The sequence below is a fragment of the Canis lupus genome, chromosome X (genome assembly GCF_048164855.1).
Source record: "Canis lupus baileyi chromosome X, mCanLup2.hap1, whole genome shotgun sequence".
NCBI lineage: Eukaryota > Metazoa > Chordata > Mammalia > Carnivora > Canidae > Canis > Canis lupus.
In genome coordinates, this window is record NC_132876.1 from 9,267,258 (window position 1) to 9,287,491 (window position 20,234).

General features: G+C 40.6%; 2 long non-coding RNA genes across 4 annotated transcripts in view; one reads left to right on the plus strand and one right to left on the minus strand.

Annotated features, from left to right (window-relative positions):
• The window catches only part of LOC140627561 (uncharacterized), a 52,734-nt gene extending 36,068 nt beyond the window's left edge, over window positions 1-16,666 (minus strand). The window contains exon 1 of the long non-coding RNA XR_012026239.1: window positions 16,535-16,666. This is a non-coding gene — a long non-coding RNA (uncharacterized lncRNA). The remainder of the gene's footprint in view (window positions 1-16,534) is intronic.
• Window positions 16,667-16,793: 127 nt separating this feature from the next.
• Window positions 16,794-20,234, plus strand: part of LOC140627506 (uncharacterized) — a 145,254-nt gene continuing 141,813 nt past the window's right edge. For all 3 annotated transcript variants that reach the window (XR_012026214.1, XR_012026213.1, XR_012026215.1), the window contains exon 1: window positions 16,794-17,030. This is a non-coding gene — a long non-coding RNA (uncharacterized lncRNA). The remainder of the gene's footprint in view (window positions 17,031-20,234) is intronic.

Here is a 20,234-nt window from a genome sequence, read left to right on the forward strand (position 1 = left end):
AAAGTCCTTTTCTCAATCACCCCATTAAGTATTAGTTTTTAAATTCTCTCTACTCATTTATTTTACTATTTACTGCACGTTGCCTATATAATAGTTGTTTGAATGTGTGGCTTATCAGAAACACATTCTAGAGGGGTAAAGTTCTTAAAAATCAACACTGTGATGTAAATTATCATCAGAAGTAGAGTTATCTAGGAGTATAAGGGGGAGAGAATCACTCTATTCTGCAAATTACATTTAAGAATCTGTTTTGAAAATATAATACAAAACACAGACAAACTGGAGAGTGAGTAGGAGTTGGATGTTATTAATTTAATTAAATAATATTGAAATACAGTTGACACAAGAGAGGTGGAAGCTATTTAAATCAGCGGTTTCTTTTACCAGAAGTCAAGAACTCCATGTCCTTGTATTAACACCACTCCTTTTAGAAACCAAAGGCAGAAGCCAACAGAGTGCTCATGGACTCACAAAAAGAGCACCATACTGCTGGCTCTGAGGCTTTTTTTCAGCAGAGGTCAAGAGGGAGCTTATGTGCTGAGAGCGATAACACCTCTCTGCAGGAATCCATCCATCCATCATCAGGGATCAAGGGGGAGTCCCAGAATTCTAACTGCTCCTGCCAAGACCCTTCACCCTAGTGCTTTTCCTACATGCTTGTCACCTCTTCTTCTGGCCTTGTGATGATCGTGATTCAACTTCATCCTGTCTTCTCTTCAACTAAGGGTGTCAGGAAACTAGATATCCACATGCAAGAGCATAACATTAGACTCTTATCTTATACCACACACAAAAATCAACTCGAAATTGATTAAAGATCAAAACGTAAGACATGAAACTATAAAACTCCTAGAAGAAAACACAGAAGAAAAACTTCATAATGTTTGTCTTGGCAATGATTTCTGGCACGTGCTACCAAAAGCACAGGCAACAGAAGCAAAAATCAACTGGTGAGACTATATCAAACTCAAAAGCTTCTGCACAGCAAAATAAATGACCAACAAAATGAGAAGGCACCCTGCAGAAGGGAAGAACATACTTGCAGATCATATATCTGATGATGGGCTAATAGCCAATATATATAAATAACTCATACAGCTCAATAGCAAAAAGCAAAAACAAGAAAAAAAAAAAAAAACAGTCCAATTTTAAAAGGAGCAAAGGACCTGAGTAAACATTTTCCAAAGGAGATACACAAGTGGCCAGTGGGTACATGAAAAGATGCTCAATATGACTAGTCATCTGGAAAATGCAAATCGAAACCACAATGAGCTATCACATCACACTTGTTAGAATGGCTATTATCAAGAGGACAACAGTTAACAAATGCTAGTGAGAATGTGGAGAAAAGGGAACCTTTGTGTGCTGTTGTTAAGAATGTAAATTGGTACAGCCATTAAGGGAAACAATATGGAAGTTCATCAAAAATTAAAAATAGAACTACCACATGATCCAGCAATTCCACCTCTGGGTATATATCCGAAGGAAATGAAATCTCAATCTTGAAGAGATAACTGAACTCCCATGTTTATTGCAACATTATTCGCAATAATCAAGATGTGAAAATACCCTGTTTATCAACAGACAAATGGATATAGATGTTATATATGGTATATATTATATTTATTAATTATACCTGTTATATGATTTTATATAGGATATATATTTTTATGTATGCTGTACACATATCTTATTTATATGGGTGCATATAATGTAATATCATTCAGCCATCAGAAAGAAGGAAAACTTGCCATTTGCAACAACATGGGTGGACATTGAGGACATTATTCTAAGTAAAATAAGCCAGAGAAAGACAACTACTGTATGATATCACTTATATGTGGCGTCTAAAAATCCAAAACTCATAGAAACAAAGTAGAGTGGTGGTTACCAGAGGTTAGGGGTGTGGGAAATGGAGAGATGCCAGTCATAGGCTATAAACTTCAGGTATAATATTAACAAGTTCTGGAAATCCAGTGTACACCCTGGTGATTACAGTTAATAGTATTGCATTATGTACTTGAAAGCTGCTAAGAACTAGATCCTACAACATGGGTGAATTTCAAGGGCATTATGCTAAGTGAGATAAGACAGAGAAAGACAAATACTATCTGATGTCTCTTACATGTAGAATCTAAACAAATAAACCAGGCTCATAGGTACAGAGAAGAGGTTGGTGCTGCCAGAGACAGGGCATGTGGGATAAGAGAAATAGATGAAGAGGGCCAAAAAGTTATGTGTGTATGTATGTATGTATGAACAAATGAGTGAATGAATAAATAAATAGTTCTCACCACAAAAAAGAAATGGTAATTATGTAATATGATGTAGGTGCTAAGACTACAGCGGTAATAATTTTGCAATATATATGTGTATCTAATCAATACCATGTATGCCTTAAACTTACACAATGCTATATATCAATTATATCTCAATAAAGCTGGAAAAATTTTAAAAACTGACCAAAAGTTGTATAAAAAGATGTTCAACACAATATGAGGGAATAAATAAAAAACACAATGAAGCATCACCTCACATCTGCAAGGATGACCATCTTAGTTAGATAAGTAGATAGAGATCTATATAGTCATATAAATATATAAATACATATCTTAAACAGAAAATAAAAAGTGTTGGCAAGAATGTGGAAAAACTGGAACCCTTGTGTATGGTTGGTGGGAGTAAACGTTGTTGCAGCCACTATGGGAAACAGGAAAACAATATGGACATTCCCAAATTAAAAATAGAAGTACCCTATGATTCAGCAATCCCATATCTGGGTATTCATCCAAAATAATTGAAATCAGGATATCAAAAAGACATTTGCATTCCCATGTTCCTTGTAGCATTTTTCACGATAGAACAGAGATGGAAAAGATCTAAATGTCTATTGGTGGATGAATGGATAAAGAAAGTGTGATATATGCATACACTGGAATATTATTCAGCTTTTAAAAAGAAGGAAATCCTGTCATATGCTACAATATGGATGATACTCGAGGACATCATACTAAGTGAAATAAGCCAGTCACAGAAGGACAAATACCTCATGTAGCATGAGGTAATTAAAGTAGTAAAACTAATAGAAACAAAGTAAGAATGGTGGTTGCCAAGGATTGGGAGTAGTGTGAAATGGAAGTTGATGTTCAAGAAGTATAGAGTTTCATGCAAGATGAAAACATTCTAGAAGTCTGCTGTACAACAATGAGCATATAGTAAACAAGACAGTATACACAGTATAGAATTTTAATCCTTCAAAACTTGTTGAGGTTAGATTTTATGTTTGTATTTTTACAATAAAAAAATAGAATTCATTTGTTTTTTATGCATGTTGATCCAGTTACCACAACAAACCAAGAGTCCTGAGTCATTTATCCTTTCTCCCCTGGACTCTAAAAGCCTTAGTGCATCTTTTCTATTTCTCCTACCTCTCAACTCCTGAAACCCATTCACTGGATACTCTGGAAATGATCACTACCAACATCTACCCAACAATCCAGCAAAATATCTCATCTTTTCACAGCATGGACCCCATAATCCCTCATTTACAGACCACTGACTCCCTGTTGCTCTTTCTAACTCTACTCCTGCCCTAATTGTGGGCAATATCAATATAAACACAGATGGTCCTACCAGTCCTCTGTCTTCTCAGTTCCTTTTCCCCTCCTCCAGTGAACTTGCTTTTCACTTCCTTATAGTCTGTCACTCCCATGGCCACATCCTAGACTTTATCATTTCCAATAACCACAACTCCTCTATCTTCCCATTCCTTATAACTTTCCAACCTTTGAAGTTTCCAACCTGCTCTTTTTAGTACCACATCTAAAACATTCTATGACCCCCCTGGCAGCATCTCTAATACATTGGACCTCCACCCTTTTGATCTCTCTCACCTCTTATATCCTCAGATTCTTCTTTATTCAGATTATATTATATAATAAATTATCAGAATCATTAATTGCTTGCATGCCTCTTTCTAGCTGCACTGTTGTACTTATTTGGGTTAATCATAAACACAATAGGTTAATATTTCAAACATTTGGCCAAGAACTCATTAGTACATGAACTAAAGCATCATGGATGTATTAGAGCAGGCACACTTGAGTTATGGGAATGGAATTGACAAAACCTGTTGACAGTGGATGATTAGAGAGGGCAAGAAACTGAGGATGGATTCTATATTGCTCTTGGGAGATGGAGTATAGTCAGTGGAGATGTTAACCAGCTTAGGCTAATACAAGGAGGGACATGGGTACAGGAGAAGATAATTAATTTGCTTCCAGTCCTACCAGAGTTTTAGTTGCCACTGTGTCACCCAAGTGGGGATATCCAGTTAGTAGTTGAAAAATATGGTCTCAGAGTTCAGAAAAAAACTCAAAATAGGAATTATTGAAGTAAGATAAGAAGTTAAGTCCACATGAGTGAAAGAAATCATTCAAGGGAAACCATCCAAAACAAAACAGAACGTAAGAAGAAATTGCATCAAGAACAAAATAAAATCTGCTTTGGGAATGTTTGGTTCATTTTTCTTTTTACTTTTTTTTGGTGCCCATAACAGTGTGTAATCAACATACTATTATCTAACTCTCCCTCCAAAAGAAGGAAATTATAGAAAAATAGAGATACATTTAAGTCTATAATAATAAGTTATAGAATTCTTCTAAAATACTCATATTTTGCATAGTTCCAAAGGGATATATTAGGAAAAAATGTTTTCTGATGAGAACATGACCTGTTATGATAAGAAAATGAAATAGCTTTATTTTATTCTCATATATTTTGGCCCTAAGGGCTTTTTCCTATGAATTAGGATCCATTATGAACATTCAACTATTTATGCTAGGATCTTTGTAAACAAATCCCCTTCCCAAATACTGGGTCAAAATGCCTGAACTATTTTGATTTTCATATAAACTTCAGCATCAGAAGAGGTTATATGTATCCTAAGTACTGGAAGTATAGGAGATGTTATCAGAAATCAGCAAATGCTCATTAAATCCTAAAGGATTAAACACGCAGGCTGAGGCTCAGTAGCTGTGCTTGGTCATTTTCCCGTTTGCTTTCAGAAACATTCTTCACTCAAATATAGCATCATCATTCCTGTAACAAGAACAATGCCATTTCCTGAAGTTATCCTGAAAGTCAAAGGCAAAATTGGGTTATAAACTTGGCCCAGCTTTTTATTAGCCATGTGATGTTCACAAGTCATTTGACCTCTCTAGGACTCAGTTTCTGTATAGAAAATATTTTTAAATACCTAATATATGTATCAAGAGGATAATTATAAATGATATGAAAGACTGTTGAGTAATATGTGAGGTATTGACTCTCCAATGTGAGTAGTTCCATGGAAACAGGAATTGTTCTTTATTTTGCTTGCTGATGTGAGTGCCCAATAGAATATATGGCACAAAGGAGACATTCAGTAAATATTTATTGGATGACTTGATTAATTTGACTTTATCTGACTTTAAAATCCTTCAAATTGCATGCTAAAAAGCAAAAAAAATAAGACCGAAAAACATTCGCATCAATAAAAATGGGCAAAAATCACAATAAAGTTAGTTGCGTGAATGGGAAACATCAAATCAGAACAAGCAGAAAATCTTGAAACACAAATGAGGAGAAACTCTCCATGCCATAAATTTTAGTCATCTCGATTTTAAAATGAGCATATGATAAGAAACAAAAATAAAAACAAAATAATCTCTTACCAGGAGGTCATATTTTTTTAACAGTTCTTTTTAACGGGTTCTTAGGTATATTTTCCAAATTCGTACGTTCTTCAATTGCTTTCATAAGCTAAGAAACTGGTTTTACCATTTTCAAGTACTTCTTATCTTTCTACTATACCACCTGTGGTTGCTGTGCAGCAGATGGTTTTTAATTTGGGAGGCTTAGGTACTGGGGAAGTTTTTCCTTAGTGAATGTTGCAAAAAGGCCCATTTTAAAAGTATCTGTGTATCAGATTGAAGATAATATTTTATAGAGATCTTTTACTTTTCATAAACTTGTTTTCCCCTTGCTTTGGTTAAGTGTTACCTGCCTGGGGGCACCTGGGTGGCTCAGTCAGTGAAGCGTCTGTCTGCCTTCGGCTCAGGTCATGATCCTGGGGTCTGGGATCGAGTCTGGCATCGGGCTTCTGCTCAGCGGGGAGTTTGCTTCTCCCTCTCCCTCTCCCTCTGCTTGCTGCTCCACCTAGTTGTGCGTGCTCTCCCTCTCTCCCTCTCTCTGTCAAGTGAGTAGATAAAATCTTTTAAAAAAATGTTAACTGCCTATCCTTTTTAACAAGTTTATCTGTTTTAGTGGTTCAGATAGGTTTCCCCGAGTTCATTTTAATTTTCCTCTTCCATTGAAGTATATTACACTTTCTCGGTGTTACTTTTTTAAAAAATAGACAACATCTAGCTGGGTCTTTTATTTAACCCACTATGTCAGTATCTGTCTTTTAATTGGTGTATTTAGATCATTTACATTTAAAGTGATCATTGTTATAGTAAATACCTTCCATGTTTGTAGTCATTTTCATTAGTTCAACTTGTTTTTGTTGCTTTTTCCCCCCTTCCCATCTTGTTATGCCTTCTCTGGTTTTACCTGAACATTTTATATGATTCCATTTTCTCTCCTTTCTATATAAATTATACTTTTTAAAAAAATTGGTTTTTTTTGCCCAAGAGTTTACAATATAAGTCTACAGCTGATCCAAGTCAACTTTCAAATACCATTATATCCACATCATGGATAGTGATAAATAGAATGTTCTCAATTCCTCCCTCCTGTCCCTTATAACAATGCTGCCTTTCATTTCACTTATCCATATGCTTGTAATTACCATTTAATATGTTGTTGGATTCCTTGGACAGTTATAGAGTAGATCAACTAAGAATAAGTAGAATAAAAAATTTTATTTTACCTTCATATATTCTTAGGCTGCCTTAAAATACTTCTAGAAAATTATATTTTCTCTGAGTAGACATCTGGTATGGTTATAACAAAGCTCTGGATCTAATTGTTTCTCTTGATTGAATACTCTTTCTAGTGTTGACTTCATCCTCAGGTCAGCTTTCTTCATACTCATAAGTTAGTTGTGACTTGTAGCTTGGGCTATATAATTTTTTGTTCATTGCAAGGAGAGGAGATGTTCTACTTCCCATAACATAAAACGTGTCTAAAGTTTATTTCTGATTACTCTTAAACTCCATCACTCTGGCCAGGGGGTATTGCCATCACCTGATCCAGTTAAGCTTGGCCTAGTGCCTATCCCTGTGGAATGTGGGGTATAATTATTCAATTGTCTTAGTGTAGTATTCCACCAATATGAGTGCTACTACTGGCCACCTCTGAACTAATCACCAATTGGCCAAGGCCTGAATTAGGCACCAGTGCCTGAATTAATCACCAAGGCCAGAAGGTGGAATTATCCTTTCCAGTGTAGACCAATCAGAGTCTACTCCTGGAGAAGGGGATTAATCCATTCCCAATGATGTGAATCCTAGACAGTTGGGAATGGGTAAAATAAATGTTATTACAGAAGCAACTTACAACATTCACTACCTAGACAAAATGCCAAGAGCATTTTACGAGTAAAAAGTTATAAATCAGGAAAAGACAAACACAGAATGAGAAACAGCAACAGACATAATCAAGAAATTCACCAGAGAAGAAATACCAGTGATCAACATCAATAAAATATAGAAAGATATTTTTATCTCACTAGTAATCAAATATACATATATATATTAAGGTGCGATTACTTTGTCACATCATATTTGCAAACATGAATACTACTGTTCCTATATAGGGTTGGCAAGCACATGAGGAAAATGGCATTCTCATCTATTTTCAGACTATGAATTGGCAATAAAAACTCTTCTGAAGGGCAGCTGCCAATTGATATAAAAAGCCTTAAGAACGTACATTTTGACTTAGCATTTTAACTTTTAAATCTAAAAGTTAATTTTAGCATCTAAAGACATTACCAAAGAGTTTGCAAGCATTTATGCACATATTCTCCACAGTATCATCGTTTATAATAACAAAGATTGTAAAGACACCTAAAAATCCACAATTAAGCACATTATTAAGTTTTTTTTTTTTTATGTTCTACATGCTGCTAGATGTAAGGGACACTACAATGAACAAGACACACACGGTCCCTATCTTCATGAAACTTGATTCCAGTATGGGATTATGCAAGAATCTGAACACTGTAGCGATCATTGGAAAAGATAACAGGGACGCCTGAGTGGCTCAGTGGTTGAGCGTGTGCCTTTGGCTCAGGGTGTGATCCCGGGGTCCTGGGATTGAGTTCCGCATTGGGCTCCCTGCTCAGCGGAGAGCCTGCTTCTCTCTCTGCCTATGTCTCTGCCTCTCTCTCTCTCTCATAAATAAATAAATAAAATCTTAAAAAAAAGAAAAGACAGATATATGTTGACTTGGAAATATTTTCCCAAAATACTGTGTTGAAAAGAAAACCACAATATAGCATGTAGAGTTCGGTTCAATTTCTGCTCCAAAAAGTATATTCATTTGTGAATAAATGCCCATTTGATTGTATATATTGTATACATTATAATCATTTAAGGCAGAACAATAAGCACCAAAATATTAACACTACATATTTCTGTGAGAGGCATGATTGGTGCTTTCTAATTTCATTATTTATAGCTTTTCTTGCATTTCCAGATTATTTTGCACTGAGTATATATTATTTTTTTATTTTTTTTTGAGTATATATTTTTAACTAGAAAACATTAATAAAGCTATTTCAAAGCAGAGTTATACAGCTATTAAATTAACATGTATCCAAGTGTCTCTTCAAGTTCTTACCCCTTTATGTCTGCCTGGCTATCTTTCCTCCCAATGCCCCCATCCTACCTTCCATTGTAGTCGTAGTCCACACATATACTCCCGAAGAACCAGTTTTCTTGGGTTTCAGAGCCTTTGCGAATTCTCCCCCCTTGCCTTGTCTGGAAAACACTTTCCCACCTTTTCACTTGTTTACCTACTTCTGGCGGTTGAGAATTCACCTCAGGTGTCTTTACTTAAAAGCACCCCTCCCCTACCTCCTTGCCTTCAGACTATGACAAATGCCTCTCCTCTGTACTACCACAGCGCATTACAGTTTGTGTACTGTGAACCAATTCATCATGTAAATGGAAAAATAAATTTAATATTGCTTTCCCCCTTTTTCTGCCTGCTGTCTCTGTCCAGCAGCTCATCTCGTTCTACTCTCCTCCTCACTCATCTGGTTCCATTTGCACCAGCCTCATTGCTTTTTCAGAAGGGCACAGACAATACCAATTTAGGGCTTTTGTCTTTGTTTCTTCTGCCTAGAATTTATTCCCCAAGATACAAGCAAAGTCATTCCTTCACTTTTTTAAGTCTTTGCTTAAATGCTCTGGATTAATAAAGCCTCTCCCTTACTGCCCCCTGGGGGCATGGAATTCCCTATTTCGCATCACCTGGAACTTTCTCTCTATACAGTATCATTGGACTATTTGGTTGGCTGTTTCCCTTCCATGTTCCTTGACCAGAACAGAAGCCCCATGAGGGCAGGGGTCTATGTCTTTTGGTTTCTGATGTGTCCCTTGCACCCACAACAGTGCCTGACACACAGTAGGGGTTCAATTAATATCTGTTAAATAGGAATAAACATTAAGCCACAGAATTCCTGTTCATTTTTCCTGTCAAGTACAAACAAATCCTGATTTATGTTAGGAGCTTTATTCGAAACCACCACTGCAATAGAAAGATTGCTCTGACCACAAGGTCTGCAAGCATCTCAAAACTGAACAGAAAAAGGTGTTTATTTTATAGGAAAGGGTAGGCAGGGATAGCAGGAACTTTGTGTGTGGGGACAAATGGGGGAAGTGAGCTGATAGTGTGATGGGAACAGGAAAGATTTCTCTCTCTAGTTGATTCTCAGAATGAGCTGTTGAATGGGGGATTTCTGCATCTTGGTTCTTGCTTAAGCCGGGGGGTGAGCCAAAGTTCAGAGGCGCATGAGGAGGAAAACCTGACTAAAGTTTGGTTAAGCCAACTCAGAGTGTATGTTATAGATTACTGTGAGCACTTAGGCCCTGTTGTTGTTTAAGGTAGGCAAAGACTGGGGGTTCCCAGGTGGCTCAGTCGGTTAGGAGACTGACTCTTGATTTTGGTTCAGGCCATGATCCAGGGTTGTAAGATCAAGCTCCGCATCTGCTTGAGATTACGTATGCCTGCTTGAGATTCTCCCCGTCTCTCCCTCCCCCTGCTCAAGTCCCCCCCACACCCCCCAAATAAAATAATGGTGCCTGGGTGGCTCAGTTGGTTATGTGACTGACTGTTGATTTTGGTTCAGGTCATGATCTCAGGGTCCTGGGATGGAGCCCTGAGTTGGGCTCGCTGCTCAGCAGGGAGCCTGTTTCTTCCTCTGCCTCTTACCCAGCTCGTGCTTTCTCTCAAACAAATAAGTAAAATAGCTTAAAAAATAAAGTATCATGTTATCTGTGAAGAATGAGAGCTTAATGTGGGTGGGGGATGGGGCAATTGGGTGATGGGCTTTAAAGAAGGCACATGATGTAATAAGCACTGTGTGTTGCATGCAACTGATGAATTTTTGAACTCTGATTCTGAGACTAATGATGTAATATATGTTGGATAATTGAACAATAGATAGATAGATAGATAGATAGATAGATAAATAGGCAAAGACTGTCCTTACATACTACCATGGATAAAATTAGAATTGCTGTGAGGTCCAAGTTGGTCATAATACTTCTCAGGGGTGTGCTGGACCTCACATTCTTGTTGGCTTTGAAGTATTAGCTATATTATATGTTGAGCATTTTGTCAACTGACAGCTATTGGAAGGTCTTAGAGACAAGGCACTGCTGAGGGCTATGCCTGGGAATATAATGAAAAGAATGAGTAATCAAGGTTGAATATGGGAGTAAAACCAAAATCTGAGGTTGGAAAGAAGACTGTTGAGAGGCTTCTAGGACACTGGACCCAAAGTGTCTTTAGATGGTAAAGTGAGAATAGCAGTGGTGATCTAATAGGTTTTATGGTTTGTGTTTTGAATATTTTTGGTGATAGCACAGACATCAGAGATGTTTCGAAGAACATATGCATAGCAGCCACTTCTGACCACTGACCACTGTGAAAGTGCCCCTTTGGGAAGCCAGAATCATGTCCAGGGCCAGATGACTTTAGAAGGCCGCTTGTTGAAATTGATGTAGTTCTGTGGTGATCATATTCATGGTTTCAGTAAGATTGTCCACAGTCTTGGTTATTTCCCAGAACAAAGCATGAAAATTATGGGAGTTTGTAAAGAAATTCAAACTTTTAAAAAATATTTTATTTATTTGAGAGAGAGTACATGAGCTGGGGGCAGGGGCAGAGAGAGAGGGAGAAGCAGGCTCTCCACTGAGCAGGAAGCCAGGCAGGCACTGGTCTCTATCCCAGGACCCTGAGATATAACCTGAGCTGAAGGCAGATGCTTAACCAACTGAGCCACCTATGTACCCCAAGGAATTCAAACTTTTAAAAGTGAGAAGACTTTGGTTTCTTAAATAAACACAGATATGATTAAATCAATACAAAAAGCATATGAAATTATTCTGATAAGATAAGAGTATTTTTGCCTTTTAGGCAAATTACTTAGAAGTCAAAAAATTTTGTGATTTCTTATTATGAGCAGATCTACAATCCAAGAAACTTTTGTTATTTAACAGGGAGTAAAACTTAATTCTAGTTTTGCATTAGTATATTTGATAGTTTCCCTTTTAAAAACTTAAAAATAAGCCTATTAACCTTTTGCCAGCTTTGACCACAGCAAATAAAATCTCGCTTTATCACTGTTTATATCCACTTAAATTTTATCCTACATTTTCTTCTTTTTAATTCTGGAACAACTAGTCTTTTACTTTAGGACGTAACTATGTTTTCCCTTAATAAAACCATATCTTTTTTACTTTGCATACAAAGTTGTTCCTGTATGCCATTATTGCTACTAGTAGAATTTCACTCACATATATTGATTACAACATTCAAGCACAGTGACTTTTATTTTAGAGAAAACTGGGAGGTGGATAATTGTAAACCGTCTGTCATACACCAGTATTTTGTAGCAGATCACCAGAGATTATATATCTTACAATTTTTATAGCTATAACTATTTCTTATAGTACAACTTTTCAGTGAGGCAAAATGAATACATGCATTAATAGACCCAAACACATATCACTTTAAAAGTATGATTAGTTATTAATATTTCAATATTTATCCTAAGAATGATCTAGTCATTTAATAAATATTCATCAATTAATTTAGCTTAAGTCTAAGGTTTTAATTTACCAGAAGATTTTGAAAACTGTTTTCAAGTTGACATATTACAAAACATAATCAGCGTTAAACTAAAGATTGTCGGGATAATGATTTAACTTGGTTAAACACAAATTTCCATTTTTTATAATCTTAAATATTTAATAGATGTAATAGTCTTTTCAATCAGTAAACCTGTATAAGTTGAGGAAGAATATTCCGAATAAAATATTTTATCTAAACTTGATAACTCAGAAGACATACTTGATTTTATTAAACCAATAATATTAAACTAGTCATGTTGGTCAAGATTTATTTGTATGAACTTGAGTTTTAAAAATATGTGGGTTAGGGGTGCCTGGCTGGCTCAGTCAGTTAATCATCCAACTCTTGATTTCAGCTCAGGTCATGATCTCAGGGTGGTGAGATGGAGCCCTGCGGGGAGCTCAGGACTCAGGACTAGTGGTGGAGTCTGTTTAGGATTCTGTATCTCTCTCTGTCCCTTCCTCACGCCCCTACCCTAAGTGCCCATGTGTGCTCTCTCTCTCTAGAGCACCTGGTATTCTATGGAAGTGTTGAATCACTATATTGTACACCTAAAACTAATATTACTGTATGTTAACTAACTGGAATGTAAACAAAAAACTTAAAAAATATATTTGGATTAGTTTCTGTAAGACTAGTTTTAAAAATCCTAGATATTGGGCAGCCCGGGTGGCTCAGCGGTTTAGCGCCACCTTCAGCCCAGGGAATGACCCTGGAGACCCAGAATTGAGTCCCACGTCAGGCTACCTGCATGAAGCCTGCTTCTCTCTCTCTCCCTCGTGTCTCTCATGAATAAATAAATAAAATCTTTAAAAAATCTTAGATGTTAAAATTCCTCAACTTTTGAGATTTTTAGGACTATTTATTTTAAAGACTTTATTTATTCATGAGAGACACAGAGAGAGAGGCAGAGGGAGAAGCAGGCTCCAGGCAGGGAGCCTGATATGGGGCTTGATCCCAGGTCTCCAGGATCACTCATTGGCTGAAGGCGGTGCTAAACCGCTGAGCCACCCGGGCTGCCTGAGGTTTTTAAGGGCTATTTAATTTAGAGAAATGCTTATTTATCTCTAAGCCAATTAAAATAGAATTATTCAAGGCATTTTATTTTATTTTAAAGATTTTATATATTTATTTATGAGAAACACAGAGAGGCAAAGACACAGGCAGAGGAAGAAGCAGGCTCCCCATGGAGAACCCAATGCGGGACTTGATCCCAGGACCCCAGGATCATGCCCTGAGCCGAAGACAGACATTCAATCGCTGAGCCACCCAGGCATCCCATTTAAGGCATTTTATAATCCAATTATGTTAATACTATTTGCGGGTAGGAAAAAAGCATACATACATATATACATATACAGCCAGACACAAACGCAGCCAGACACAAAAAAGTCAGGACTGTATTTCTGGTAGATGGGGCAAGTGGAGGTTATTTACTCAAAATGAGAGCTCAAGTGTTTCCAACAATATTAGTTGGAGGAGACCCTTCAAATTTTCTTTGCCCTGATGTGTAATCTTATGGAGGCTGTGGATTAAATCTTGGGCAAGGGACTGAAGAGATACCAAGTGACCGTAGTGGTGTCTAAAGTTCATCTGAGTTGATAAAACATCCAGCCTGTTTCAGATGAGCTTTTTCAGCATTAGGTGTTTGCTTTTGGGGTCCCTGAGCCCCTCAAGAGCTCCAAGAGGGAGAGAGGGTTCTAGAGCTTACGTGACTATAAGATGTTGAAGAGCCCAATGGGGATGGAAAAAAATTGGGTAGAAGTGAATAGACGGATAGAGGAGGTAGGAGTATTAAAGGGGGACAGACAGATCAAAGGATTCAAGGGAGCTGAAGGGAAGATTGAAGGTCATGAAAAGGAGGAAGGAAGATGGGGGGGGCAGGTGATAGGAAGGGATAGGTAATTGATGAGCCAGTATAGGGAGATCCTGTGTTTCCCAAAGAAGCCATTGAAATTCTAAATTGTCTATAGTAAAAATTAGCCATTTTTGAAGATATTGAACTGAATTAATGCCATAATGGTGGAGCATATAGTCAGCAGGGAAAGTAGAGTGACAGTTACCCATGGCATTAGTCATTTAAATCAGAGATAAGACCTTAAAGCAGGAAAGACTCCTGCTTGATCATTCCCAAAGGGTCAACGAAATTCTCTCCCCCAGTTCCCAAGGGAAAATGAGGGCATCCTCACACAGAAGAGTAGGGAAGGCTTCTTCTCAAGAGTCAGGGAATGAGACTCCACTCAAAATGCCAAAGGAAACATTCTTTGCCCAATCAAAGTAACTCCTTACTGTGCATAGACATGATGCCCAGAGCACTGGTTTGAGAACCGAATTTACCAAAGGATTCCGAATTCACGAACAAGAGAGGAGTTCAAAGAATTTGCAAGGTGCCACTAGATACCTGGGCAGGTAAATATGACAGGGCTCTGTAAGTGAGGTCCAATCTTGTGTTGAGTTATAGCACTACAAAACTCAAATAATAAAGGCAGAGTTAGGTAAAGAAATAATTTATTTGAAGAGACTATTGCAATAGGGAAAACGCTCTAACCACAATATCCAAAGGCATCTTAAACTTGAACGGAAAAAAGCCTTTTTTTTTTTTTAATAGGGAAGGGTAAGGAGGGGTAGCAGGAGCTTTGCAAGGAATGGGAAGCTGTGGGATCAGTGGCCAGTATGATTTGGCGGGGATGGGAGTGGAGGATTAACAGGAAATATTTCTCTTGAGGGCAGCCAGCAATGAGCTGCATCTCAGTGCCTGGTTAAGCTTGAAAGTGAGACAAAATTTAGGGATCTTTGGAGAAGGGAAGTTATCAAAACAATGGGTTACTTACGAGTAATTGTATGAGTTCTTGGTTGTTACCATTCTGAAAACTCCCTGAATTCCCACTTTGCCTCTCTCTTCAAGTTGGTATTGCTCAGTGTTCTCAAGAATGATTTAAAACATCATACTTGGGATCCCTGGGTGGCGCAGCGGTTTGGCGCCTGCCTTTGGCCCAGGGCGCGATCCTGGAGACCCGGGATTGAATCCCACGTCGGGCTCCCGGTGCATGGAGCCTGCTTCTCCCTCTGCCTGTGTCTCTGCCTCTCTCTCTCTCTCTCTCTGTGACTATCATAAATAAATAAAAATTAAAAAAAAAATAAATAAATAAAAAAAAAAATAAAACATCATACTTTAGGGCAGCCCGGGTAGCTCAGGGGTTTAGCGCGGTGGCTCAGCGGTTTAGCGCCACCTTCAGCCCAGGCCGTGATCCTGGAGATCCAGGATCAAGTCCCATGTCGGGCTCCCTGCATGGAGCCTGTTTCTCCCTCTGCCTCTCTCCCCCTCTCTTTCTCATGAATAAATAAATAAAATATTTAAAAATAAAATATCATACTTTAGGGTCTTGGCTTCAGCTCAGGTGGTGATCTCAAGGGTTGTGAGATCGAGCCCCGCCTTGGGCTCCTTGCTCAGAATGGAGTCTGGTTGAATTTCTCTCTCCCTCTCTCTCTGCCCCTTCCCTCCGCTGCTTTCTCTGTCTCTCTAAAATAAATTTTAAAAACCTTAAGAAATATATCATACTTTAGAAAGTCAAAGCCTCAGAATAGCCAAGTTTCCAGTGTAACCATGTCCTCAGCTTCTCAGACTTCTGTGTTCCCTGGTCAAACTAAATGAGCTCGTAGCTTTTTCATATGTGTCAGATATGTTTATCCAGATCCATTTCTGCCACTTTCTTAGCATTATTGGTAGCTTTAATTAAGTACATATTTCATATTTAATTAAGTACATATTTCATAAATAAGTACATATTTCATAAGTACATGAGTTGAGATCATCTCAACTCCCTATGCAGACCTTGCTACTGAGATTTCAGGTGAAATTATAACCACTTTCCAGCAAGAAGATGAAATCATGGTGTCCCAAACTTTTAAGCAGGGGTCTTATGGCCCCTTTTCCACACGTGCTGTGACCACTGCAGCCACTATCCCCCCAGGAAATGGCTCTTGGTAAGTCACTTTTATTTTTTTTTCCCCAGCGAGGTCCCATATGTGTAAAATGAATCAGATATATATCAGGATCTGGAGTAAGACACATCTGGGTAAAACGGTGTTACTACCTAGTTTGGGACACAATTTCTAACTATACAGGCGGGGAGATTTTTTTTTTTCCCCTGAGGGAACCAGGGGAAGCGCCACCCTTGTCTACCTGCTTCAGGACCCCTTGGCATGTCTCTTCCATCTTCGCAACCGTGGTCGTGTGTAAAGTCTTTTCTCTTGTCCCCGAGAATACTGCATTGAACGTGTTCCTGGTTATTAGCTCCCTGACCCTTGGCCTCCGCCGGGCTCTGGGGAACTACATCACCCAGAAGGCTCTCCTCCACGAGCTTCGGCGTCGCTGGCCAATGGAGAAGCTGGAGATGGACGCTTCCGCGCACGACGCGCCCGTCGGGGCGGGACTTCCGGCATTGCCCGTGAGGCGGATATTTTAACTGTTCCCGGCTCCGCAGCGCTGTGTCGCTCTCGACGTGACTGGAGGGAAAGTGTTGTCCCCACTGCACAGAGCCGGGTCTGAGGCTCGGTAGTGTCGCTGCCTGGTGTCACCCGCCGCGGGGCCTGGGCCGTTGGCCACGGAGTTCCGGTCCCCACCCGTGTGGGAGGCTCCCCATCCGGGGGAGGCGGCTGCGCTGTGGGACCCCGCGCAGGTGGGTGCTGTCACTCCCCGGTGGTCACCCGCCCGACGCCACCTACCGACCCTGAAGCTCCGAATGAGGGAGCTTGCTGAGGTCACGGAAGCCCGGGCGGCTGTGTCCCAACACAGAGGGGTGCCCTGAGGGGGGGTCCCCATTTCTGACAGCCAGTGGGAGAAGGAGTGGGGGCGTTGCCGGCAAGGAGGACAGGCATGTGCAAAGGCTCGGAATGTGCGACTGGGTCGGGAGCACTTGGGAAACCCCGAGGGAAGTCAGGCATCCGCGCCCTGTCTGCAGGGACTGGAGCGTGAGGGGCGGGTCACACCCGGAAAGGCACCTGGACAGGTGGACCTTTTTTTCTAGGGGCGCTACCAGCCATGGACAGTGGTGAACACAAGAGGGACATGATCTGCGTTAGGATTTTGAGTTTCCCCGAAAGTTGCTCAGGGGAGATTGGGGGAGTGGGACAGTGGAAATGAAGGTGGAGGCAGGGAGACAAATGGGGAGACTGCTGCAGTAGAGTCCAGGAGCATTAGAATGGGGTCCAGGCCAGTGATGACAGTAGACGAGGGCAAAGTACCCTGAGGACACATAGAGAGCTTAGGGGTTTCTGCATCCTGTGAAGAAAAGTCGGGAGTGAAAGACCACCCCAAGTTTTTTGTTTGTTTGGGAGACAAACATCTGGGAGAGTGGAGATGAAGAAGTTGGGTGGAGGGAGCAGGTTGGGGGAGGGAGAGATCAGAGGTTGCATTTTGAACTTGGTGATTCTGAGATGTTCCAGAAAAGTGAGGGCGGGGAGAAAGATAAAGAGATGGACAAGTGGACAAGCAAGTCTGAAGTTCCAGGGGGGGTCTACACTGGGGATGTCCAAGGGAGTTTTAGATCTGGACCAGTACATGGCCTGGGGAGTGGATATAGGAGAGGGAACCATAAGGTCGTTGGTATTTGCAATGGGCCCGAGGTGAGAGATGGAACTGCTGGAGGGGAGGCACAGGGTGTGGGCATCCCTGAGGCTTCCTCCAGAGGGGAGAGGGCCTTCGGTCCCATTGCGTTCTGGCCGTTATCTGAGGGAGGGGAGGCCAGGGATAAGGAGCTGAGGGTAAAGAGCCAGGCAGGAATAGAGACCGCGCTGTAGGGTGGTATGTATCAACTGCCCCGTGGGCTCAGCAGGACCTTGTGTCTCATTCCTGTGAGCACAGGAAGAGTCAGCTAGGCCAGTGGAACAGCCTAGGCCAGACCGGGACAGGGGTGCGGCACCTCTTCGAGCTCCCTCAAGCCCTCCAGCAGGAGTGTTGGGCCAGTGCTCTAATGGACATTTCCATGAGCAGGTTCTCCGGCAGGGGACCGTGTGGCGCACAGGCTGCATTGCTGAAAGACCTAGTATCTCACCAGCCTGCTTAGACGCCCCCTGCCCCCTGCCCCCGCGCACAAATTTATAGATATATTTATTTAGGGAATGATTGCTTCTTTAGACATTTCTCTAAATAAAAACCCACAATGTAAATTTAGATTTACACGTTTAACTACTTAAATTCACACACGTTCTTACCAATGGTTTGAAAAGTTACTATATCTCCAAACATTTGATTAAAATCACAAGTTTCAAATATCACATCCTCTTAAATGCTTAGTAAGCAGGAAAGCCGCCCACATTTTCAAAGGCTCATCACCTCATTGCACCAAGGTGTTAATCCTGTAGACAGAAAAGCTGATACTCCGCACTTGACATGTTACACTAAACTGATAGCAACAACAGTCCTATGGGATGGGTACCATTGGTGTGCCCATTTGACAGATCAGTACATTGAGGCACAGAGCAGTTGATTCCTTCTGTAAGGTCATGCAGCTGGTGTGGGGCAGTGCTGGAATTTGAACCCAGGTGTCCCTTTGGATGCAAACATGCACCAGGGCCAGTCACTTCTCTAGGAGCCACTCTGCTCTTATCACAGACCTGATGACTGTCAGGACTTGCCTAATTTTTTCCTTTGTTGTGACATGGATCGATCCAATCCCTCACTTCATTGCAGGCTTGCCCCAATGTCTCCTCCTCTGAGATGCCTTCCTTGGTTGCTCCATGGAAAGTTGCCCTCCAGTCTCTTGTGTCCTTACTCTTAATTGGTTGTCTTTAGGATTCTCTTGATCATTTGTTTAGTTCCTTGTGGATGATCTCTCTCCAACTCGGGAGTATAAGCTTCTCTTTGTGCTCTATCCTCAGGCCGAGAGCAGTGCTGGTTTGTAACAGGTGCTCAGTAAATGAGTACACGATGCTACCCTTCACAGACTCCCTACCATGCCTTGGAAAGTCCCATCATTGGAGACCATCTCCAGCCTTGTCCCCTTCTATTCTTCCCTTGCTCACAGCCATCCTGCCAGGCCAACCTGAATATGCCATACTCTTTCCTACTTCCTTCCAGCTTTGGCCTTTGGAGTTGCTTCTGATGGGGACACTGTTGCCAGATGACTCCTTAGCAGCCCTTTCACATCCTTCCAGGCTCTACTCAAATGTCACCTCTTTGATGAGGCCTTTCCTGGCAGTTCGAGCTAAAATGGCCCCTGTCCCAGCCTGCTTTCATTTTGGCATTTTTGTGCAGGGAATTTGGCACAGTTACAAAAGCAAAAATGCAGGCTAGGTTGAGCCTTTCCGGGTTGCTGATGGAGTCAATAGGAAAACTAGTAGTCGGGGGGATCCCTGGGTGGCTCAGCGGTTTAGCGCCTGTCTTTGCCCCGGGGTGTGATCCTGGATACCTGGGATCGAGTCCCACATTGGGCTCCCTGCGCGGAGCCTGCTTCTCTCCCTCTGCCTGTGTCTCTGCCTCTCTCTCTCTCTGTGTCTCTCATGAATAAGTAAATAAAATCTTTTTTTTTTTTTTAAAAAAAGGAAAAATAGTAGTAACAAAACAACCGTAAGTGCTGGCCTTCATTGAGCTCTTGATATGCACTGAGGGGAAGCTATTTTGTACCACCTCATTTAACTCTCTCCTGTTTAGAGTTCAATTCTGTTCTTATCCCTACTTCACAGAAGAGACACTTGAGGCTCAGAGAAGTCAAGTTACCAGCCCAAGGTCACACAGCTCTCAAATAGCTGCAACTGAAACTCATTATGCCAACCACCAAAGCCTCCACTCCCAACCATGACAGTACCCATAGTGGTCTGGGGAGGCCTAGGGATGGCATCTGAAGTCACCTTTGCAGAATGGTTTTGGGCTTAGGAATGAGGAA